At 40.2% G+C, this 25,842-nt stretch overlaps 1 pseudogene; it reads left to right on the top strand.

The window, feature by feature from the left end:
• Positions 1-987: 987 nt before the first annotated feature.
• On the top strand, positions 988-25,195 carry LOC101397345 (olfactory receptor 52M1-like; annotated as a pseudogene).
• Positions 25,196-25,842: the final 647 nt, after the last annotated feature.

Genomic DNA, 25,842 nt, shown 5'->3' with positions numbered 1-25,842 from the left:
GAGCCAGCTCCCTATACAAACCTCACATGGCATGACACAGAATGGTATGAACAGGAGTCACAACTTGTGTACTGCAACCTATATGCCAGATATGATGCATTATGCACCCACACCATTATTCTCCAAGGCAGTTACTATTACCTTCTTTTTGCAGATAGAGTGTTGCTTAGTGGTTGGAGCTGCAGCTTTCGCATCCACAAGGACTGGCCTTGTGTTGCAGCTGTTGCTTATTAGCTAGCTGATTGGGAGACTACCATAGAGGCAAAGTCAGTTTCCTTGTCGGTAAAGAGCCATAAAGGTATCTACCTTGTAAGATTGTTGTGACCATAAAATGAGGGTGTATATGTAAATGGCTTATCACAGGGCTTGGTGTAGAATAAGGACTCAATACATGTGAGCATTTTTATTATTTCTTGCTGGGGTTAGGAGAGGCTCAACCACGTGTCCAAGATCTTACAGCTTCGAAGAAGCAGAGCTTGAAATCAACTCTAAGCCTCCATTTCACTGTTTCCATGCCATAGCACAGAATATTTTTTGTTGAAAATGCCATTCGAGAGCCTGCGTTTCTGGTCTGGGAACCTAGTATCTGATATTTCTCAGCACTGCCTACTTTGGGGCTCTGATACTCCTCTTGGCCTATTGCTCCGTGTGGGGCATGGGTAGAAGGAAGAGCATTCAGAAATAACAGGGTGCCAACATTCTGCTCTCAGCTTGGGACACAGCTTCTTGCCTGCTAATGTACTCTTTTCTTTCAAGGTAGAATTAGGGTTATAAAAGTGCTTTAATACAACTTGATTATTTTATATTTCTCAAAGTATATTTCTCAGAGAGAACAAGGCAGAACTGCTGACTAGGAGGGTTTGCTAGGGACAGCTTTCCATTCTTCCTTTCTGGGGGATCCATAGAACAAAGGAGAGGAGGATTTCCAGAGGCACAGAAACAACTTGCTTCCCTACTAGAACGCTCCACAAAGCATGTCATGCAAGGATGGGGCAGGTTATGGTGAGCAGGAGCTCTGCCCGTGTTGGAGCAAGAGACTTGAACACCAACTTCCTAGACCAAGGTTACCTGATCTGTGACTTAGGACACCTGCCTGGCACTGAGCAGGTATGTGCGTTTCTCTGGGAACATGAATCTCAGCCTGGATACTCATGGGGAGGGGTTAAGAGGGAACGTGGTACTTTGTGGACTACTGCCATGGTGTCACCTCAGATTGTTGCCTCTTCCCCTGCCTCTGAGATTAGGAAGCTTCCGATTTAGTTTTAAAGGCATTACCAAAATAAAGAATGGAAGAGGGGACCTCAATGTTGACCTTGAATTGTGGGTGTGGAGAGGGTATAGGGATATTTTTCACTTTCTTAGTAAAATTTTGGAAAAGTGAGACACATGAGATGGGGTTGGCATAATTCAACTTTGGAAGGTATGTAGCTGTTTTAACACTATAATAAAAGATCTGACTAATTTCTAGAGAAGGAATCCACCTCCACCCAAATATCTTCTTGGCCGAGACTGGGAAAGGGGAAGTTCTGAGATCTCTCTGGACAAAATGCAGTACAATTTATTCCCTCACGAGTTCTCACCAAGTCTCTCATCTACTTCCAACATATTTTTTAAATCATTCTATTTGCTCTATCATACTTTTATCTCTCTAGATTCGATTATAGCTCCTCAGAAACCTACAAATGTTCAATAATAACTCTATACACCCTCCATATATCTAAAGACAAATGATGAAGCAATTGCAGTGAGGGGAAAAACTATAATTTGGAAGACAGGAGGTTACTGAATGATCACTAAAAGCCAAAAAGTGCACATTAGTCTGTTCAGGCTGCCATAACAAAATACGACAGACTGGGTAGCTTAAAAAAAATCATCTCAGTTCTGGAGGCTGGAAGTCTGAGATCAGGTACTAGCGTGGTTGCTTTATGGTGAGGGCCACCTGGGCTTACAGGCTACTGCCTCTTTGCTATGTCCTTATATGATCTTTCCTTGGTGGGTGCACATGGAGAAAGCTCCCTGGTGTCTCTTCCAAGGACACTAATACCACGGGATCAGGGCCCCACACTTATGACCTCATTTAATCACAATTAATTCCTTAGAGAGCCCGTCTCCAAATACAGCCACTCTAGGGCTTTAAAATATTTTGGGGGGACAAGCATTCAGTCCACAAGGTATCCCATGGATCCCCATGAGACTTACTTTTTACCATTTACCTGATCAAAGAACTCACTCCATTACCAAGAGAGTGATTTGGCAATCTATCTGAGACGCTTGTGTACACTGGGAGATTTACCCTTGCACTTTGTCCTTCATAGCCACCCCTAAGAATGACTCAGAAAGGAGTCCCCTTCTGGAGACCACTTCACTTCAGTACAATACTTCCTGTTTATTGGTGGATATAGAAAAACTTTAGGATTGCCTTAGATATTGAGCAATCACAGCACTCCCGCTTTCAAATTTCCAAATGCTTTTGCATTTTAACAGCAATTTAATGCTTTTAAAGCCCAAATTAAAGTTAGCAGCCTACCAATACATAGTGACCATGTTGGTTAATGATGATTATAGAAATTTATTGAATTATGATCTTTGTACAAATCAGTGTTCTGAAGGAATACACAGAATCCATAGGCTTGTTAGTAACAGACAGACCATGATTGTGGTAGTGGGTTTCAAATTCAACAATAGACTAGAGCAGTGAGGCAGGCAGAGTCCTTTTGCTTCTACAGGTCATATGTTCAATCCATTGGGATTTATGGGATTTATGGTTGGTGGAAATTACTTGGGGTGTGGCATTTAAAAATCACTTACAATTAGAAGTCAGCAGAGAATATTTTGACCTGATTTTGCATTCCACTCATATTCTCCAACATCATTATACATCCCACCTCTCCTTTGTTTCTAATCTATCTTTTTTTTTCCCTTTGCTCTTTCACCTATTAAAGTCTTCCCTTTCCTAACTTCACCTATTCATGACAGGTAAGATCTGAAAATATCTTCTCCCCAAATGATAAAAGTTCTTATTTATGAGTGTGCTCTTGGGGCCCATGCACTAATTTCTTTTGGATCTTTCAGAGATGTTTTATGATGTTTCACCTTTTTGTGATGTTTCACAACTTCTGGATTATTGGTGACATGATAAAAAGATAACATTGGTAAAAATCTTGGTGAAACCACTCACTTCGCCCTCTTAAATGATGCTGAATTGTGTGGGAGGATCTTTACTATCATGAGTGTGATGGTTAATGTTATGTGTTAACTTGGCTAGGCCATGATACTCAGATATCTGGACAAACATTGTTCTCAATGTTTCCAGAAGGTATTTTTTTTAAATGAAATTAACATTTAAGTCCATAGAGTGAGAAAAACAGATTTACTCTCTAGAATGTGGGTGGGCCTAATCCAATCACAGGAGTTGAAGGTCTTAATAGAAAGACTGACCTCCTTCAAGGGAGGGAGAATTCTCCCAGCAGATTGCCTTGAGACAAACTCCAACATCAACTTTTTCCGGCCTGTTGGCCTACCCTTCAGATTTTGGATTTGCCAGCCTCCATAATTGTGTGAGCCAATTCCTTAAAATTAATCCCCCCTACACACACCTATTGGTTATATTTCTCTGGAAAACCCTGACTAATACAGGCTTTTGAACCAAAAATAGTTGTGGAATAAGAATCTTAAACATGGGTTTTCTGAATTGGTTCTGGGTGTCTGAAATTGGTTCTCTAGTCTGATTCGATTTAAAGGCATTACTATTTCCAGTAGTAAAGAAAACATGAATGGTTCATGGCGTGATGGGGACAACAGTGCTACACAAAATATCACCATTGGATACTTGTAATTAAATACCTATAAGAGGCAAGGTTCTAGGTGACCATGTATATCTTCAAACACGTCAAAATAACAAATAGAATGGGATTGCCTTATTATTGCTAATGACAAGAAATTCTCACATATTGAGGTATATGGGATAACTATTAGGGTTCAAAACTGATTCAGCTTGAACTAAAAAGCCTGACTTATGGCCTATCAAACATACATTGTACATCTGCTTACTTTAATAGTTAAGAATGCACTCTCTTAAAATAAGAACGCATGCTTCCCCTCCTATTGGTAATGCCCTATCGGCAATGCCCAGATTAGGCCCTTTCTTGACATCCTGGTCACGCTGACCTGCTGATTTTCAACTGAATACCTCTTTGAAATTTTGATGAGAATGAATCCTGGGAGTGTTTAATGTATGTTCTTTGTTCTAAAAAGATAAGACTGTACTGAAAATCATGTTTCTCCAGAACAATTTCTAAGGCCTTCCCAGGTTGTAATCCTCACTCTGGTTCAAGTAAACTCACCTTATTTCTCTTATCTATAGAATGGTTATTAGTTATTTTGCGTTGACACTAATGTCACAGGACAAACTGGGAAAAGAAAAATATGAGCTCAGACATTAGAATTCCCAGCTCAAGAGCCACATAAATGACCTGAAATCTTCTATGTATGCCCTGTAGCACAGGGCTGAGATTTCTGAAAAATCCTCGAATCTCATCCTGGGACTGGCAGAATTACAACGCAAGTTGAACTCTGAGCCTTGCAGGGTGTCTGTTAAAGTGAGGGTCTTGATTGAGAAGGAATGGGACCCTGCAAGTTGGAATGGGGACCTGTGAGAAGATCCCGATAAAGCTAGGGACATTGAGTCCCTTCATTCTGATGAGTTTATGCCAGTGCAAATGGCCTCTCCACCTGTCTGAGGGGATTAACCCTGCATTGACTGAGGAAACTGTAGTGGCCTCCACTAAGGTAGTTGCCATACAAAACAATGCTCATTCTCTTTAGGACCCGCTTCCAACCACCCTTCTTTGCTTCTAGAGCTATAACTATACTCAAGCCTCAGCAGGCACCTAAAGGTAAGGTACCAAGTGTGACCCATGAGGAAGTACACTACACTCCATAAGAACTAGAGTTTTCTAACTTATACAGACATAAATCCAGGGAATATATGTGGGAATGGATATGAAGGATGTGAGATAACAATGGAAGGAACATAAAATTGGATCAGGCCATGTTTATTGATATGGGCCCAATAAGCAGAGATTGTGGATTTAATGTTGCAGCTCAGGGAGTTAGAAAAGATCTCTAACAGTTTGGTTTGTTGGCTGAAACATGGACCAAAAAAGGTGACCCATAGTAAATTGACTTGAAATGCCAGACTTGCCTTGGAAAACTGTAGAGAAAGGCATTCAGAGACTTAGCGAGATTGAAATATTAGAGTGGATTTGTCATTTAAGATCTGTTCATCTACACTTACATGGTTCAGAGAACACACTTTTCTCCACAACTGTGAGAAATAAGTTTGTGAGAGGAGCCCCAGAATCTTTAGAGAGCTATATGATTGTTCTTCTCTGTAGGCCTGACCTTACAGTCTATATGCAATGGGAGTAATTGGATCCCAGAGTGGCAGGGGCCAAGTGGTAGCGCTTAATTGCTGAAGACAAGGTGGGCATGGTTACTATAATGGACAGCAGAGGCCGAGCACCAATCAGTTGTCTGACTTGCACAGACCTATGGCTTTGACTAATTGATCATGGTGTTCCTAGAAGTGAAATAGATCGAAAGCCTACTAAATTCTTACTTGATCTGTAAAAACAGAAAAGCTTTATGTCAAGTGAACAGAAGTCTAACCTAACTCATAAAAATAGTCATGACCCCACAATTCCCATACTTGAGCCAGTTTACAGACCCAGAACCTTTTGAAAGGAAGTAAGACTGGGTCCCCTTGAGGGGACACTACCTGATACACTATCAAAAGTTTATACTGTTAATCTTTCTCCCAGTCTTCCTCAAAGAGACATATGGTTTTTAACTAGGGTAACTATATTGGGGAAAAGAAAATAGTCAGACTTTTTGGGGACTACTAGACATTAGCTCTGTACTCACACTAATTTCGGGAGACCCAAAACATCACTGTGGTCCAGTCAGAGTAGGTGCTTATGGAATTAAGGTGATTAATGGAGTTTTAGCTCAAATTCATCTTACAGCAGGCCAAGTGAGTGCCCAAATCCATCTTATGGTTATTTCCCAGTTTCAGAATGCATTATTGGAATAGACACACTCAGCAACAGGCAGGACCCCCACATTGGCTCCCTGACCTGCAGAGTGAGGGCTATTAGGATGGGAAAGGCCAAGAGGAATCCACTAGAACTGCCTTTACCTAAGAAAATAGTAAACCGAAAGCAATACTGCATTCCTGGAGGGATTGCAGAGATTAATGCCATCGTCAAGAACTCGAAGGACACAGGGGTGGTAATTTTCAACACATCCCCAATTCATCTTGCCTATTTGGCCTGTGCAGAAGATCAGATGGATCTTGGAGAACGACAGTGGATTATTGCAAGCTTTGCCAGGTGGTGACTCCTTACAGCTGCTGTATCAGGAGTGCTATCATTGAGGAAATTAACTCATTCTCTGGTAACTAGGATGCAGCTATTAATCTGAAAAATGCGTTTTTCTATGTCCTTGTCAATAAGGATCACCAGAAGCAGTTTACTTTCAGCTGGCAAGGTCAATAATACATCTTCACTGTACTATCTCAGGGACATATTAACTCTCCAGTCTTATGTCATAATTTAGTTCTCAAAGATCTTATTCAACTTATCTTTCCACAGATCTCACACTGCTCCATTGCATTGATGCCCTTATGCTGATTTGACCTAGTGATGGAGAAGCAGCAACAACTCTCGAGTTATTGGTAAGACATTTGTGTTTAAGAGTGAGAAAAATTTCAGGGGCCTACCTCAGTGAAATTTCTAGGAGCATAGTGGTAAGAGGCATAAGAGGAATAATAATTGGGAAGGAAGAAATAAAACTGTATTTGTTTGTAGATGACATGATTGTCTATGTAGATCATTTGAAATTGTCAACCAAGCAACCAAGATGTCTTTTGGTAGGTGAAGGGATAAGTAAACTCTAGTACAAATTTCTGGAACTAGTAAGCAATTATAGCAAGGATGCAGGATACAAGGTTAATATACAAAAGTCAATTGCTTTCCTATATATCAGTAATGAAAAGGTAAAATATGAAACTAAAAACATCATTTACATTAGCACCAAAATAAATGAATACAAAGATAAAAATCTAAAAAAATATAGAATCAATGAGGAAGACTATAAGACTAATGAAGAAAATCAAAGAGTTACTAAATAAATGGATAGATATTCCATGTTTATGGATAGGAACACAATATTGTCAAGATGTCAGTTCTTGCCAACTTGATCTATAGATCTGATGCAGTCCCAATCAAAATTCTAGCAAATGTTGCGGATATTGACAAAGTGATTTTAAAGCTTATATTGAAAGGTGACAGAACCAGGATAGCCAAACAAATATTGAATGAGAAAAACAAGGTTGGAGGACTGACACAACCCAACTTTAAGACTTACTATAAAGCTTCAGTAACAAAGATAGAGTGGTATTGGTGAAAGAATAGACAATTGGATCAATGAAATAGAATAAAGAGCCCAGCAATAGATCCATATAAATATAGCCAAATGATCATTGACAAAGGAGCAAAAGCAGTACAATGGGGAAAAGATAGTCTTTTCAATAAGTAATGCTGAAACAACTGGACATTCACATGCAAAAAAATGAATCTAGACATAGACCTTATACCCTTCATAAAAGGTAACTCAGTGAATCACAGACTTAAATGTAAAACTAAAAACCATAAAACTCCTAGAATATAGGAGAAAATCTAGGTGACCTTGGGTTTGGTGATGACTTTTTAGATAGAATACCAAAAAGTATGATCCATAAAAGAAAAAATTGATAAGCTGGACTTCATTAAAATTAAAAATTCTGCTCTGTGAAAGACACTGTCAAAAGATGGAGAAGACAACCCATGGACTGGGAGAAAATATTCAAAAGATACATATTTGGTACAGGCCTTTTATCCAAAATATACAAAGAACTCTTAAAATTCAACAAAATTAAAAACATCTAACAGACACCTCAAAGAAGATGTACAGATGACAAAAAAGCATGTGAATCAGTGTTCCACATCATATGTCATCAAGGAAACCCAAATTAAAATGACAATGAGATACTACTACACACGTATTAGAATGGACTATTAGAAAGTCCAGAACACTGACACCACCAAATACTCAAGGATGGGGAGTGACAAAAACTCTCGTTCATTACCAGTGGGAATGCAAAATTGTACAGCCACTATGGAAGACAGTTTGGAAATTTCTTACAAAACTAAACATACTTTTACCATATGATTCAACAATTGCACTCCTTGGTATTTATCTAAAGGAGTTGAAAATATGTCCACAAAAGAACTTGCACATGGATGTTCATAGAACCTTTACTCATAATTGCCAAAACTTAGAAGCAGCCAAGATGTCTTTCAGTAGGTGAATGGGTAAAAAAAATCTCTAGTACATCCAGACAATGGGGTGTTATTCAGCACTAAAATGAAATGAGTTATCAAGCCAGTAAATGGAGGGGTCAGGTTCCAGTTCAAGATAGTGACGTAACAGGCTCCTGAACTTGCCTTCTCCCATGGACACACCAAATCTACAGCTACATATGGAACAACTCCTCTTGAAAGAAATCCAGAAACTAGCTGGGCAACTCTTATGCATCAGGTGAACAAGGAAGAAAAACCTACATTGAAATGAGTAGAAGAGGCCCAGAAACAATTTCACCATAAACTTTAGCCTTGGCACAGCAACACACAACCGGGAGGGAACTCACAACTCCCAGCTTCTCCCTGAGGAGTTTAAGTGCTAGTGCCCTAACTTCTAAAACTTACACCTGAGAGCTGGGCCCACTAAACATCTAGCTTTGAAAGCCAACAGGACTTGACTCCAACAAGAGCCACAGGCTATAGGGAACTCATACCAAACCTCTTAGTCTTAAGTTCATTTGCCTGATGCGCAATAAGCCAATCACTGAGACATCAGTGCTTGGAGATGGAGAAAGTTTTATTTGAGTTGGGCAAAATGAGAACGGAGGATAGGGTCTCTAAAATCCATCCTAACAAAAGAAGTGGGGGAGGGGGCTGGCCCCCTGGTGTAGTGGTTAAGTTCCTGAGCTCTGCTTCTGTGGCCCTGAGATCACCAGTTTGGCAACAGGTGTTAGCTCAGGGCCAATCTTCCTCCAAAAAAAAAAAAAGGTAGGGGGTTTTGTGGAGCTAAGGGGCTTGGCTGGAGGAGTTTTGGAGAAACAAAGGGAAGATCCAAGCTGCTCTCATTTAAGATAAGCCTTTAGGGCAATCTGACTTCTAGGCATCTTCAGCAGCTGAGGGCTGGTTATCTGGTAATCGTAACTTCCTTGAAGGTATTCTTTTTCTTCTGCAAAACAAGCTCATATTTTCTTGTGACTCTTGATCCACCCTTCAGGTTAAACAAAAAAAAAAACCCAGCAAGTTAACAAGATTAACTTCTTTTCGTCTATGTCTGTGTTAGGAACAATGTCAAAAGGTAATCATATTTACAGTAACCCTCAGGTACCCAGCTTCAGACCTAAAAGAAAGTTCTTAAATGGCTTGTTGTGCAGATTCATCTTGGCTAACCCCCCAGAGCTCAGTGCAGAGGCAGCAGATTGAAACACGTCCCGTGTTTCATGAAAGAGGCCTATTTGCTTATCTTAATGGCTGCAGCTTAAGGGGCAGGCTTCTAAGTTAAAATACATCAAGGGGCCGACTACAATACTTTCCAGAGACAGGAAGGCTGGCAGGCACCATCTTTGTGCTCTCCCTGTGCCTCGCTCCAGGTCACTAGTATTTCCTGGAGAGGAGCTTGTGCACATCTGGTGCCCAGGTTTTTACAGCTGCCACCAAGGGGGACACCTCTTGATCACAGCTTTTTGGTGGCCAGCAGGGCTTACAGTCTGAGGGTCCTGTGAACATAAGAGAGAAATAGTTCTTAACCAGCTATGCTCCCCAGACACAGAAATGCCCATGTCTTCCCAATGAAAGAGTTCTATTTGCACACTTTGAAAACCACTGCCTGAGCATCAGGCTTCTAATCAGCCTGCATCTATGTGCTGACTGAGATCCTCTCCTTTGGGAAACTGACAGGTCTTGGCACACCCTCAATTATTGGGAGCCACGAAGAACAAAGAAAGATCCTTTGATAATCACAAGGGTTTGAGAGACAACCAAGAGCTAGGGCAGGGCTGAACAATAAGGTTCATCTCCTACACGAGAGCACTCCTTCCAGACTGGGAGATATGGTTGTTTTATCTAATGCATAGAAACCAGAGTCAAGGAAAGTGAAGAAAGAAATACATTCCAAACTAAAGAACAAGAACTTTGAAAATGACCTTAATGAAATGAAGATAGTTGACTTACCTGATAAAGAGTTCAAAATAATGGCCATAAAGAGGAGGGAGTACTTCACAACTTGTTTTATGAGGCCAGCATTATCCTATACCAAAACTAGACAAGGACACCACAAGAAAAGAAAGTTATAGTCCAATATCCCTGATGACCATAGATGCAAAAATCTTCAAAATATTAGCAAACTGAATGAAACAATGAAAGGATCATATGCCATTATCAAGTGGGATTTATTTCAGGGATGCAAGGGTGGTTCAACATCTCCAAATCAGTATGATGCCACATTAACAAAATTAAGGATAAAAATCATATGATTATCTCAATAGATGGAGAAAAAGCTTGACAAAATTCAGCATCCATTTATGATAAAAATTCTCAAAGTGGGAATAGAGGAAATGAACCTCAACATAAAAGTCCACATATGACAAACCCACAGCTAAAATCATACTCAATGGTGAAAAGCTGAAAGCTTTTCCTTTAAGATCAGGAACCAGACAAGGATGCCCTCTCTCACCATTTTTATAACATAGTAATAGAAGCCCTAGCCAGAGCAACTAGGGAAGGTAAAAAATAAATAAATAGACATCCAAATCAGAAAGGAAAAAGTAAAGCTGTCACTATTTGCATATGACATATTATATATAGAAAACCCTGAAGACTTCACCAATAAACTATTAGAACTAATCAATGAATTTAACAAAGTTGCAGGATACAAAAATCAATAAATGAAAATCTGTTGCATTTCTATATACTAATAACAAGCTATAAGAAAATAGCGTTTACAGTTTTAGTAAATACCTAGAAAAAAATTTAACCAAGGAGGTGAAACACCTGTACACTGAAAACTAAGACTTGATGAAAGAAGCTGAAAAAGATATAAATAAATGGAAAGGTATTCCAAGCTCATGGATTAGAAGAATATTGTTAAATGTCTATACTACCCAAAATAATCTGCAGATTCAATGCAATCTCATCAAAATTCCAATGTTGTTTTTCACAGAAATAGAACAATCCTAAGATTTGTGTGGGACCACAAAAGACCCTGAATAGCCAAAGCAATCTTGAGAAATAAGAACGAAGCTGGACAAAGCATCATGCACTTTGATTCCATGCTATACTACAAAGCTATAGTAATCAAAACAGTATAGTATTAGCACAAAAAGACCCATAGATCAATATAACAGAATAGAAACAAGAAATAAGCCCACATGTATATGGTCAATTTATGACACATAAGCTAAGAATATACAATGAAGAAGGCAGTCTCTTCAATAAATGGTATGGAGAAAACTAGATAGCCACATGTAAGAGTCAGCCACAAAATTCAAAGATGGATCAAAGACTTGAACATAAGACTTGAAATTATAAAACTCCTAGAAGAAAACATAGGAAGTAAGCTCCTTGACAGTGTTGGCAATGATTTTTTGACTTGACACCAAAAGGAAAGGCGACAAAAGCAAAAAACAAGTGAGACTACAACAAACAAAAAGCTTCTGTACAGCAAAGAAAATCAACAAAATGAAAAGGCAACCTGGGGAATGGGAGAAAATATTTGCAAATCATGTGTGATAAGGGATTAATATCTAAAATATATTAAGAACTCATATGACTCAATAGAAGAAACAATCCAATTAAAAAATGGGCAGAGGATCTGAACTGACTTTTCCAAAGATGTACAGATGGGCAACAGGTACTCAAAAGGTGCTCAACGTCACTCATCAGGGAAACACAAATTAAAGCCACAAAGAGATATTACTTCACACGCATTAGCATGACTATTATCAAAAAGACAAGTAACAATTGTTGATGAAGATATTGACAAAAGGGAACCCTATTGGTGGGCATATAAATTGGTGCAGGCAATATGGAAAACAGTGTGTAGTTTCCTCGAAAAATTAAGATTAGAACTACATATAATCCAGCAATTCCATTTCTGCGTATTTATCTGAAATATCTGTATCCCCATGTTCATTGCAGCATTATTTACAATAGCCAAGACATACAAACAACCTAAGTGTCCACTGATGGATGAACCTGGTATGTATATACATATATACACATACAGTAAACTATTATGTGTCCTTAAATAGGAAATCTTGCTATTTGCATCAATATAGATGGATCTTGAGGGCATTATGCTAAGTGAAATAAGTCAAATGTTGTATATAATTTGTATGTGGATTCTAAAAAAGAAAAACTTGTAGATACAGAGAACAGACTGGTGGTTGCCTGAGGCTGGGGGTGGGGGGTGGGGCAGGTGAATTGTGTTGAGGTGGTCAAAAAGGTACAAACTTCTAATTACATGATAAATAAGTCCTGGGGATATAATGTACAGCATAGTGACTATAGTTAATAACACTGTATCGTATATTTGAAAGTTGTTACATGTTAAAAGTTCTCATCACAAGGAAAAAAATTGTAGCTGTGTGGTGATGGACGTTAACTAAACTTTTTACGGTAATCAGCTCAATATATACATATCAAATCATGTTGTGCACCTAGAACTAATACAATGTTATATCAATTATACCTTAGCTAAAATTTAAAGACATGGAAGAAACTTAAATGCATATTACTAAGTGAAGGAAGTCAATCTGAAGAGGCAACAGACTGTATGATTCCAACTATGTGACATTCTGGAAAATGCAAACCATGGAGACAGTCAAATGATCAGTGGTTGCAGGGGTTAGGGGTAGGGAAGGATGAATAGGGAGCAGAGAGATTTTAGGGAAGTGATACTGCCCTACTACTCTGTATGATACCATAATAGTGGATACATGTCATTATACATTTGTCCAAACCCATACAACACCACGAGAACCCTTATGTAAACCATGGACTTTAGGTGATTATGGTCCATCTATGTAGGTTCAATTTTAACAAATATACTGCTTTGGTTGGAGATATTGGTAATGAAGGTGACTATGCATTTGTGGGGGCAAGGGGTATATGGGAAGTCTGTATTCTCTGCTCAATTTTGTATGAACCTAAGGCTGCTCTAAAAAATAAAGTCTATTAGATTCAGGGGACTTCTACCTCAGTGCAACTTTTATGGGTCCTGTGATATGAGGCATGTTGAGATATCCCTTCTAAGGTGAAGGATAAGTTGTTGCATCTGGGCCTTCCTACAACCAAAAAAGAGGCACAATGCCTTGTGGCCCTCTTTGGGCTTAGGAGGCAACATATTTTTATCTCAGGTGTGTTACTCTGGCCCACTAACTGAGTGTCCCAAAAAGCTTTTAGTTTTGAGGGGAGCCCAGAAATAGAATCTGCAACAGGCCCAGGCTGCTGTGCAAACTGCTTTGCCACTTGGGCCATGTGATCCAACAAATCCAGTGGTGCTTGAAATAGCAGTGGAAGGTAGGAATGCTGAATGGAGCTTTTGGCAGCCTCCTGTAGGTGAACTGCAGTGCAGGGCCCTTAGGATTTTGGAGCAAAGCCCTGCCATCTTCTGTGGACAACTCCTCTCCATTTACGAAACAGCTCTCGGCATACTACTGGGCCTTAGCAGAGGCTGAATGCTTGAGCATGGGCCATGAAGTCACCACGTACCAAAACTGCCCATCATAAACTAGGTTTTATCTGACCTGCCAAGCCATAAAGTGGAGCTTGAACAGTAGCACTCCATCAAATAGAAGTGGTATATATGAGATCAGGCCCTGAAGGCACAAGTTATATGAAGTGCCCCAAATGCCTGTGGTCCCCACTCCTGCTACACCTTCTCTCTCCATGCCTGCAGCTATGGCTTCATGGCGAGTTCCCTACGATCAATTTACAGAAAGACGTGACTTGGGCCTGGTTTATAGATGGTTCTGTACAATATGCAAGTATGATCTGAAAGCAGACAGCTGCAGCACTCTAATCCCTTTCTGGGACATCCATGGTGGTGGGACAGTGGTAAAGGGAAATCCCCTCAGTGGGCAAAGCTTTGATCAGTGCATCTGGTTTTTACCTTTCTTGGAAGGAGAAATGGCCAGAGTCACAATTATATACTAATTCTTGGGCTGTCATCAATGGTTAGGCTGGATGGTCAGGGACTTAAAAAGAACATGAATAGAAAATTGCTAATGATGAAATTTGGGGAAGATTATGCTGAGAAACTTGACCAGGAAATGCCTGGGGCAATGATTAGGCATATTAACGAAGGTATAGACTGATCATGACTAGAGGCCAGGGTCTTCTGGCCCCACCCTGCTGGAGACCCAAGGCCATATGCACATGTGTAAGTAAAATGGTGAGGGGGAGGAGGAAGAAACTTTTCTGGGACTCACAGGAGCTCAAAGCACTGTAATTCTGAAACTTATTGGTGAAGTCTTAAAAGGGGCTAAAGGTTAGATTGGAAGGATATGGAGAAGCAACGGTTGATGGGATTAAGGTGCAAGTTTGGACGAAAATTGGGATTTTTGAACAGACTTTGTGAGGTGGTCACATCTTTACCTGAATTATTGGGATGGATATTGTATCTGACTGGGGATTGCTTCCCCTACCTAAATTGTAATACTGAAGGCACGTAAGTTCACCCTCAGGCCAGTTTTAATTGGACATGTTAAATGGGAACCACTAGAACTGCCCAAGCCCACACTGGTGATTAACTTAACATAGAATACCTGGTGGACAAAAAGATTACCACTTTAATGACACGCTAGAAGCTGAAATGCACATACCAATGAATCTTCTGTACAATAGTCCTGTGTGGCCAGTAAAAGAAGGCAGATGGCTTATAGAGACTAATAGACTATCAAGGCATAAAGCTGTATGGCCCATGGCCTCATCATTATACTCTTGGGTTTCAATATTTTTATCTTTAAAAAAATGGAGTGGATTAAAAAAAACAAGACCCAATTATGTTGTCTATAAGAAGTCTACTTTATGTATAAAGACACAGACTAAAAGCATAGTATATATTTAGCTATCCCTTTACTTACACAAAAAGTCAAAAGAAATCTGGAGTAGTTTGTTAATTCAGACAAACTTAAGTTTAGAGCAAGGAGAATTATCAGAGATAAAGAGCAGCATTAAATATTATAGAGGTCAGTTCTCCAAGAAGACAATCCTTAATGTATATGTACTTTACAGAGCATCAAAATGTGTGAGGCTAGAACTGCAAGAAGAAATAGATGAATCCACAATTATAGTTGGAGATTTCAACACCATTCTATCAGTGATAGATCCAGCAGGCAGTAAAACAGAGAGGACATAGTTGACCTGAACAGCATCGTTAATCCACTGGATCTGATATCTATAGATTATGTCACCTAACAGTAGAATACATTCTTCAAGCTCACGTGAAACATTCATCAAGATAGACTACATTCTGAACCAAAAAATATACCTTAGATTTAAAGTAAATCATACTGAGTATGCTCTTAGACCAAAACAAGAGTTAAACTAGAAATGAAGACAGCTGGAAAGCCCCCAGACACTTGGAAGATTAAACACACTTCTAAACACATGGGTCAAAGACTGAAGAGAAGTTAAATATTTTGAACTAAATGAAAATACAGCTTATCAAAATTTGTGGAATGCCATGAAAGCTGTGCTTAAAGAAAAATTTATAGCATTGAAGGCATGTTAGAAAAAAGTTATAAAAAAATAACCTAAGCTTTTATTTTGGAAAACTAGACAAAGAGTGATTTAAGCCTAAAGAAAACAGAAAAGAAATAAAAATTAGAGCAGAAATCAATGAAACTGAAAACAGGAAGTCAGAGAAAGTCAATGAAACTAAAATCTGGGCCTTTTAAAACGTCAATAGAAGTGATAAACATCTAGCCAGGTTAAGAAAAAAAAAGACAAATTACTAACATCAGAAATGAAAGAGAGACCATCACTACTGAACCCATGGACATTAGGACAATAAAAGGAGTATTTTGAATAGCACTATACACATACATTTGATAATCTAGATGAAAAGGACCAGTTCCTTGAAGGACAATCTACCAAACTCAAACAAGGAGAAATAAATGTGAATATCCTTGTCTATTAAAAAAATGAGTTAACTAATAACCTTCCAAAATAAGGCATCTGACCCAGATGGGTTCACTGGAGAGTATCTCATGAACATAGAAGCAAAAATCCTCAGAAAAGTATTAGCAAACTGAACCCAACAATGCATAAGAACATGCATTGTGACCATATGAGATTTATTCTAGGTATGCATGGCTGACTCAGCATTTGGAAAAAAGTGCTGTAATTTATCAACAGGCTAAAGAAAAATCATTATATTAGTAGATGTAGAAAAAGTATTTGATAACATATTCATAATACTCTTAGCAAAGTAGGAATGAAAAATGTACAATTTGAACCTAGGTATATAAATCCAATTTGAACCTAGGTATATAAATCCAAAACTTTAGCTTTTCACCATGACCTATGTAAATCCCAAGCAAATTAGTAAGCCTCTCTGTGCCTAAATTTCCTGATCTGAGAAGTGGGGATTATAAGAGCTCCTATCTCATAGGGTGGTTTTGATAAAAAGGAAGGAGGAGGAAAAAGATTTGGGAGATAACAGCCAGAGGAACCAAGGTACAGCAGCACAAGACAGTAAGAGGATTAGAACATGACATAAAAGAGGAGTACTTGGTGATGCTAGGATAGGGACTTCATTCAATGACTAAGAATTAGAAGGATTAAGATTTTATTTATTGGGATAATGCAGCCCAACGTTTGCCAAGTCATTCTGACACCCGAATTACCTGAGATATCTAAGTGGTATCTATCCAATTTCAACGTCTAGGAGGATGTACATCTGAAGTGGATTCTCTCATCCAGCTGCACATCCACAGTTGCTTCAGCTCTAATGGAAACCTCCCATGTGCTGGAAAACAAAGAAGAGTAGACTATCAGTGGCCTCATGTAAGGGCAGGTATAGGGAGGCCAGGGATTGGATGGTTTGAGGCTCAGATAAAATTAATCAGTGGGATCAAGAATGTACAGGGAGTTCAGGGTGGGATAAAGGACGTGGGAAAGCTCTCCAAAGGGGTGAAACTCAGTGGTGGGTATCATGGATGGAATGAGGATAAGGAAAACTCAGGTTTAGGGATAAAATTTGGTCAGGGACACATGTTAGTGTGAATACTATCAATCAGAACCACACAGAGGTGGGCTTATGTCTATGTTCTCAACTGCTGTGGTATCCTGCTTCCCTCAGAAAGGATCATGAGCTCAAGTTTGATCCCAGATCCCAAATCCTGGCTTTACTGCTTATAAGCTAGGTGGATTTTGGAAAAATGCTTTACCTATACTGAGCATCAGTATTCCCATTTATGAATGAGAAAATTAATCTTTGAACTTCAGAGATGAGGTATTCATGTCACTCAAATGGTATTTATTCCCACATACTCCAATTCAGCACCTGGCTGAACAAGCTTCCAGTTCTGATTTTTTAGAATTGCACAGGAACAGCAGCTTATTTCAAAGCAAGAGTAACAACTCGTTGATAAAGTTATAAACCAGAAATCCAATATTCGATTTATAGACATTAAACTGTTTGGGGTCCCTGGTATCATTATGTTGGCCTGACCAGCGTGTTCTCTTCACCTTTGATTGACTTATGTAGGAAGCCAGGTTGTAAGATAGGGTTGATTGGACAAAGACATAAAGCTGAGTTGGCACATTTAAATGAAGGATTAGGACATTTAATGACACCAAGTTTGATGTTGTCCTTTGTGTTTTGGAGCCCAGTCTGCCATTGGTATCTCATCCTTGGGCCAGGATGGCTTCTCCTGTACAGTGTTAGAATGAGCATGGGCCATGTTTGCTTCTGACTCATCTCTGCTTCCAAGGCTGAATACACATATGACTTAATATAGATTTAAGATATCATCCTACAGGGAAAGTGAATATCTTTAATGTTCTTACACACATCTCATATGCACACCTCTATCAGTTGAAGAAGTCTTGAGAGTTGGTCCATGAAGTCAAGTTATTAAAGGGAGAGGTCTTATTATGACCTTTAACAACGATTCACTTCAAATACGTTGACTTATTATTTCTTATATCTTATCACTTTCTTATCACTTATAATTTCTATATATCATGCAATACAGCCAGGTACAAAGCAGCCAACTCACCTGTTAAACTAAACTTAAAGGCCGAGTTCATCAAGTAAAGGAGGTAATTACTGAACCAAGTTTCAAAAGATAGATATGAATCTGTAGGGAATGACATTCCTGCTTTTCTTTACTTGGCTGAGGGTATAAAATGTGCACAGGCCTAGAGGAAAGAAATAACCCTGTATATTGCAGCAACTACAAGCAGTTTTACGTAGAATGTAAAGTTTAAGGTTGGGTTAGGCAGCAGGTAGCAAGCTTCTAGAACTTCCCAGCTTCTTCTGAGGTGCCAGAGAAGTAGGATCCTCTGACAGGGGAGTAGGGGTGAAAATAAGATCTTTTCTGTATTGAAAAGAAATTATTGAAAATAATTCTGTATTTACTGTATTAGTCACTGCTGTGACCATATTCTCTCTGGTCTGAAGGAGACAATTAGGATGTCTCTCCCAGGCTTATGAGAGCTAACCAGTCCCAAAGACACAAGTCACAGCAGTAATAATAACCAGCATTGTTATTAAGCACCTGGTATGTTTGTCTTTTTACTAGCCCTTTATATACAATATCTCAGTTATAAATACTACCCATAGATAGGTATTATTCCTACTTTACACTTGAAGAAATGGAGATGAAACAACTTGTTCAAGGTCACACAGTGGGTATATAACGGAGCTGGCTTACAAACTCAAGCCTCTGGCATTTCAAAGGCCATGTCTTGCCACATGTCCTAAAGCATTATGACCCACTAACTCATAGACCTACCATTGGGATACACCAAGAGATAAACTATGCTTTCTCAGCTTGGTTTCTCTCCTTTCTAAGGAATGGGATGTTAGATCAGGAAGGTTTAGGTTCAGAAGGTTGTAAATGAGATGCACTGCTCTACCCACAAGTCCATGGGGTCCTTCCTTCACAATATAGACCAGAGTGGGGAAAAAAGTCTGCAGTTTAGGGAGTAACCACTGATTTATCTTAAAGTTAGTTTGGGACTCTACCATCATCTCCAAATGCTGTAAGGATATCAAACTTTATTAGAGATTTACAGCCAGGCTGAGCTCTAATCCCAAGGAGATTCTTCATCCCTCCTCTAGAAGGGCCCTTCTGATGTCTCTTGGTGTCCTTAGAATAGCTGCAGACTCCAGGGAGGCAAGACACAACAAGCAAGAGCAGGACTGGGACCCAACAGATCATAACTCAATTAGAAGGTCTGACCTTCTCCTTAGACCTCTCTGGACCAATCCTGACAGGCCAAGGATAGCTATGCTTAAGTTTAGATACTGTATCCATTCTTCTGGGACAAAGCTTGCTATTTTCCTTCTCCTTTGAGGGAAGTGGGAATCTTCCAAGTCCAGATGGAATTCTAAGCCCTGAACAGAATGCTTATAAGTGCCAGGCCTCAGATGCATTTGCAGAGCCTCAAGCTCTTACTCTGACACTACCCAGCCAAGGTAAGAGCATCTTATAAGGGAATCTAGAAAAGAAACAGAGGTCATTAGGAAAAGCTCCCAGCCTACAAGGATGAACAGCCTTAGGACCCTTGGGCATCCCACTTCAGGTTGTGCTCCTGTATAAGTCTTCAAGAGAAGACTCAGAGAGAAGGAATTCTCTTGCAGTAGGACTTAGGGTGGAGTCCACAGAACCACACACAAGGAGGCTGAAGGAGCCTTTAGTTCACTAATGCCAATACAAGACCCTCCACCTGGAGAGGTGCTTTAAATAGGCACAATATTTTATTCTCGTTCAGCATAGCTAGGTACTGTGCTAGCACAGGCATTACACTAGAGAATAAGATAGGCATGCTCCCTACTCTTATGGAACTTACATTCTGTTGGGGAAACATGCATGTAAGCAGGCAATTCAGAGCACTATGTGTGTGCAGTACAAAGACAGGCACCGAGCACAGACTAAGGGTTGGAGCAGGCTTCTCTAAGGTGACATCTAAGCCGTGGCAAGGTACATATGTAAGGATTAGCCAGGTGAGGAAGATGCAAGTACACCATTCCAACATCAGGAAAGAACATGGGTAACACTCAGAGGCAAAATTACATAATACAATTGGGAAATGGAAAAATTCAGCCTTGTTGGAAGGCAGTGGGCAGGGTAAGGAGTGGTAAGAACTGTGGTGGGTGTTGGCAAATGTCTTTGGATAGAGCTCAGGTGAGAGGTTGTCCTCCCATGATTCCTTACACCCTCACAGCTCCCCTGCATAGGAGCTGTAGTAGCCTCCTTCTGTTGTTTTTAAGGTGTAAGGGCTGCTTCGACTAGGAAGACAAAAGTTTAGGAGTGTTAGGATCTTAGGGAATCCTTAGGATGGGGGTCAGAGAAGCTAACCCCAAGGCTGAGCCCACCCTTATCTAGCAGCTGAAGTATCTCTCTCCAGTCATGGGTACCCTTTTCAGTTTCATGATGTGTTCCTGGAGATGGATAGGAAGATGAAGAGATGAAATGGAGATGAAACATCCATCAGGAAAACAGCTGTGTTGTCAGGTATGGGGAAGGAAAGAGAGGAGGGATAAAAATCAAATCCACCTTCTCCAGGGCTTGAGGCCAGTCCAGAGGACTGAGAACATTTGGCTTGGATCTGACAAACTCTGTGATGTAGCAGAGGCCTGCTTGCTTTACAAGAGAAATCACTTTTTCTCGTGCCCATAATTCACTAGGTATCCAGTTAGCCTCATCTAATTTGGGCTGTGATATTCTCCTACAATGACCTCTCTGCCCAAACCTAGAAGGGAACCATGGTCCCACGGTGTGACTCAGTAGTGACAGAACTCAAATGGCATTGGAGGGGAAGTAGACTGCTGAGACAGCTTCCTCACTAACACAGGGGGAGGGCAACTGCTATAAGAGGGGCACTCATGGGAACAGAAGACAAATTCACTTGGAAAGTCATGCTGATTTTTCCATTCAAGGATTCTTCCTCTTCTGGAGTAAGATTATTCTCCACAGGATTATGTCTTTGCTTAGTATGACATCTTCAAGTCATGAAATCCAGTTGATCAGAGGTAAGGGTGAAGTAGACAAGTTCCTTTTTATTGTAAATCTAGATGTCAGGGTAAAGATCATCTAGCCTTTGAATACTATGAGATTATAGGTCTTTTGCCTTTAGACAATCTGAAAGTTGACAATTTAACAGAAATATGTCCTGCTGAGGAAGCAGTCAGCTTTTCAAAAGACAATACTGGGTGAAGACTGTTATACTATTGGGATCTGGTCTGATACATCCATGAAAGAACAAATGGCACAGTCAAGGAGCAATTGAAGGGACTATCTGCAGAGGCATGGCCAGGGTTAAGAAAACGGACAAGGGATGGTGGAGCACTGGAACTAATAGTGAGCAGCATTACCTAACTCAGACCTCACCAGGTAAGGGAAGATGCAGTTGCCAGGACACAGGACAGGCCACTTTTCAGGAGCTGCGGCCTCTGGTATAAAACCATGCACCACTAAATGTGCCTTGCAGGAAGGGAACTGGGGAATAAGTTCTTAATCTCTAGTCTCACCCTCCTATCTCCCGTTGGTGCCTCACATTGGCTGAGCCCACCTAGAAACCAGAGGAGAAAGGAATCTGGGTGATGAAGCCTATAAATAGCAGCTTCCAGGGACACAGAATAGGGATCTGGAGTGACAAATGGAGAATAACCATCATATAGAGTGAAAAAACCAAGACAGTTTCCCCCCAGCTAAGGCCCTCGCCTCACCTGACCTGGTCACTCCAGTCACAGGCTGGTTCTTGTGCACTCCTTTCTTTCCCAGCCCCAATGACTCAGACTTTTAATATTCCCATTTTACAGCTACTGTTCCCATTCATAGTAATCTATGAGAATCTTGAGATGGAGAGGAAACCCAGCTCATGGAGAGGAATTCTGGGAGATAAAGTCACTACCACGAGATCATAAGAGTTGTCATCCACCTAGCACCATGGCTCCCTAGAGAGATAGACAATCTGAACTTGTTTGAAATTTATTGAATGTATTTTTTGTTTTATGCATTAGTCTCAGCTGACTAAAAAGAACTAATGCTTAGTGTTACAATGTGTCAGACGCTGAATTCTCATTTAATCCTCACGACTTCTCCAGGCCATGCTATCTAAGTTTGTTGTGAAATGAAGTCAGTTGTATTTACGCAAATTACTTTATTACTTAAGTTCCTACTGCCATGATCTGGAAGCAGATCTGGAAAATTACAAAGCCCAGAATACTGACTACTCTGCTATATTCAACCCAATTGGGCTCAAGATGTATAAGAAAGCTTCTTACATACTTCTTCCCTGTCTTGACATTCCTCTAACATGCAGTAGTTCCCCCTTATCCATGGCAGATATGTTCCAAGACCCTCAGTGGATGTCTGAAACCGTGGATAGTACTGAACCCTATATATACACTATGTTTTTTCCTATACATACATATGTATGATTAAGTTTAATTTACAAATTAGGCATAGTAAGAGATTAACAATAAAATAGAATGATTATAATGACGTACTGTAATAAAACTTACCATGGATCTTAGCAACCTCAGCATATGATTTTTCTTCCCTTAAGTTGAGAACTTTCACCTTTTCATTTAAAGGAAGCAATTTACAGCTCCTCTTTGGCATAATGGAATTGCCAGCATCACTACTCTTGCACTTTGGGGCCATTATTAAGTAAAATAAGGGTTACTTGGACAAAGGCATTGTGATACCATGACAGTCGATGTGATAACCATGGCTACTATGTGACTAACGGGCGGGTAGCATATACACTGTGGATACACTGGACAAAGGGATGATTCATGTTCCAGGCAGAATGGAGCAGGATGGCGCGAGATTATCACACTACTCAGAACAGTGCACAATTTAAAACTTATGAATAATTTGTGGAACTTTCCATTTAGTATTTTTAGACTGTGGTTGACCGTGGGTAACAAACCACGGAAAGTGAAATCGCAAGATAAGGTGGGACTACTGTACTCAGGTAAGACATTCTGGTATGATCATTTAGACCCTGAAAAACAGGACAAAACTGTTTTCCTGTCTTCTCTCTAAATACACACCTCTCCTTTATCCAGTTGCTCTGGACTCTGAGTAAGGGCATTTCTTTGGCCAAATATTCATCATCCAGGCTTCACGCCACTCTGCACTGAAGGTGTCTTCTTCCTGCCCGGGGATAACCCTCTCCACTTCTGGGATATTCTCATATTCAACCTCCATGAAGGAAGAAGGCCCTTGCAAGGCTCTACCTTTGCTCAGACACAAATTGAGCTCCAGGGATCAGCTTTCATCTTACGGGAATCACTTTGTTTCCACCCTCTGGAAGTATCTCTTCACCAGCCCACATTCCTGCTGTGTGATTTTGGCCTGGAGGTTAAACATTTAAGCTCATCTAATAGCTAACGCTGGCCCCAAGCTAGATCTTTGATTTAGCATAGAATCTAGGTACTCCCAGGGATCTATCTAGTGACAGTCTCTGTCACTGTATCTCTTGGCATCAACATGTCTCTTTCAAGCAGCTCTCACTCTGAAATCTTCTAATATGATCCTGAGAGATACCTCATAGCCTACCTACAGAGTTAATAGGTACCACTCTACCTTAGGTCATTTCAGTCATTGATGCAAGGACATTACTCCTTGAGAGTCATATTGCAAAAAGATACATATTTAAATGAAATGTATGAGTATTTTGGCTTGTGTCTGGTAAATTTTTGCCGACATTATAACATAGTAATAACATGACACTTATACTATGACATTATTCCATAACTTCTAAGAAAGTTTATAGAATCTTATCCAGTCAATAATCCTATTCTTTATTGTAGGATTTAAGAATATAATACTCTTGGATTTCCATTTCCAGAAAGAAAATTCTACTGCATTTTGGGGCACAAGAAGTTCATTTCTAAGCAGCCATGCTCATTTTTCATATGTCTGCTTGATACCCAGCTCCTTCCAGCTCACTGGCATCCCAGGACTGGAGTCCTTGCACATCTGGCACTCCATGTACCTGGTGGCTGTGGTGGGGAATGTCACCATTCTGGCTGTGGTAAGGGTAGAGCATAGCCTACACCAACCCATGTACTTCTTCCTGTGCATGTTGGCTATTGTTGACCTGGTTCTGTCCACTTCCACTATGCCCAAACCGCTGGGAATCTTCTGGTTTGGTGCTGGTGACATTGGCTTAGATGCCTGCTTGGCCCAAATGTTCCTCATCCACTGCTTTGCCGCAGTTGAATCAGGCATCTTCCTTGCCATGGCTTTTGACCGTTATGTAGCCATCTGTGACCCACTACATCATACCACAGTGCTCACTCAGGGTGTGGTGGGACGTTTGGGGCTGGCTGCCCTCCTCCGGGGTGTTCTCTACATTGGACCCCTGCCTCTGATGATCTGCCTGCAGCTGTCCCTTTACAAAGCCTGTGTCATCTCCCACTCCTGTGAGCACATGGCTGTGGTTATTTTGGCATGTGGTGACAGCAGGGTCAACAATGTCTATGGGCTGAGCATTGGCTTTCTGGTGCTGATCATGGACTCAATGGCCCTTGCTGCCTCCTATGTGATGATTTTCAGGGCTGTCATGGGGCTGGCCACTCCTGAGGCCAGGCTTAAAACTCTGGGGACATGTAGTTCCCATATCTGTGCGATCCTGATCTTTTATGTTCCCATTGCTGTTTATTCTCTCCTTCACCGGTTTGGTCACCAGGTACCTCCTCCAATCCACACCCTGCTGGCCAACTTCTATCTCCTCATTCCTCCAATCCTCAATCCCATTGTCTATGCTGTGCGCACCAAGCAGATTCGAGAGAGGCTTCTCCAAATCCTGAAGAGAGAAACTAAGATCAGATGACTGATACTTCCTTCTCTCTCCAAGGAGCTCATGGAGAAGGTGTTGAAGTATGGTGGGCAGCTTCCCAACTGGGAAATTCTAAAGGAGTTTGAGATGTTAGACCCTGTGGTCTCCAGCTTTTGCAGTTCCAAAGGAATGCTAAGAATGAATGCACAAATTGAAATTCTAAGGACATAAGATTTCTTTTAATAACTAAAATATATTTCAGGTGCAGAGGAGATAAAACAATGACAACATCAGTGATACAAGTAGCAGTTAACGTTTCTGTGGTAGTTACATTAAGTAATTCTTACAAATATCCTGACATCATATGATAGGGAGTATTGTTCATATTTCACACACAAATAGCACAGAATATTCTTGCTTTATAAACTGCATACAAAGTCTCTTAAGCTGCCTAGATCAAGTGTTTTGATTAGAGTTTGTAATATATTGGGGTGTTATAAGACTACTTTCTACTCAGTCTGTTTTCTGTGAATACTTTAATAAGTAAGTCCTAAAAACTGGGTCATTTCATCAGAGTGGCCTCAGTGGCAAGAAAAGCATTTTCCAAGTTAAGCCTTTAACAATTGAGATGCTGCTAAAACTTCTTGTATCAATAAAGCATGGAGTGTTCTAGAAAAAGACTGACCTATAT

Source organism: Ceratotherium simum, chromosome 7, assembly GCF_057802395.1.
Source record: "Ceratotherium simum simum isolate JZ-2026a chromosome 7, ASM5780239v1, whole genome shotgun sequence".
In the NCBI taxonomy this organism is placed as follows: Eukaryota; Metazoa; Chordata; class Mammalia; order Perissodactyla; family Rhinocerotidae; genus Ceratotherium; species Ceratotherium simum.
The sequence above is the reverse complement of the archived record's forward strand: the minus strand, read 5'-3'. Positions and strand labels throughout refer to the sequence as shown.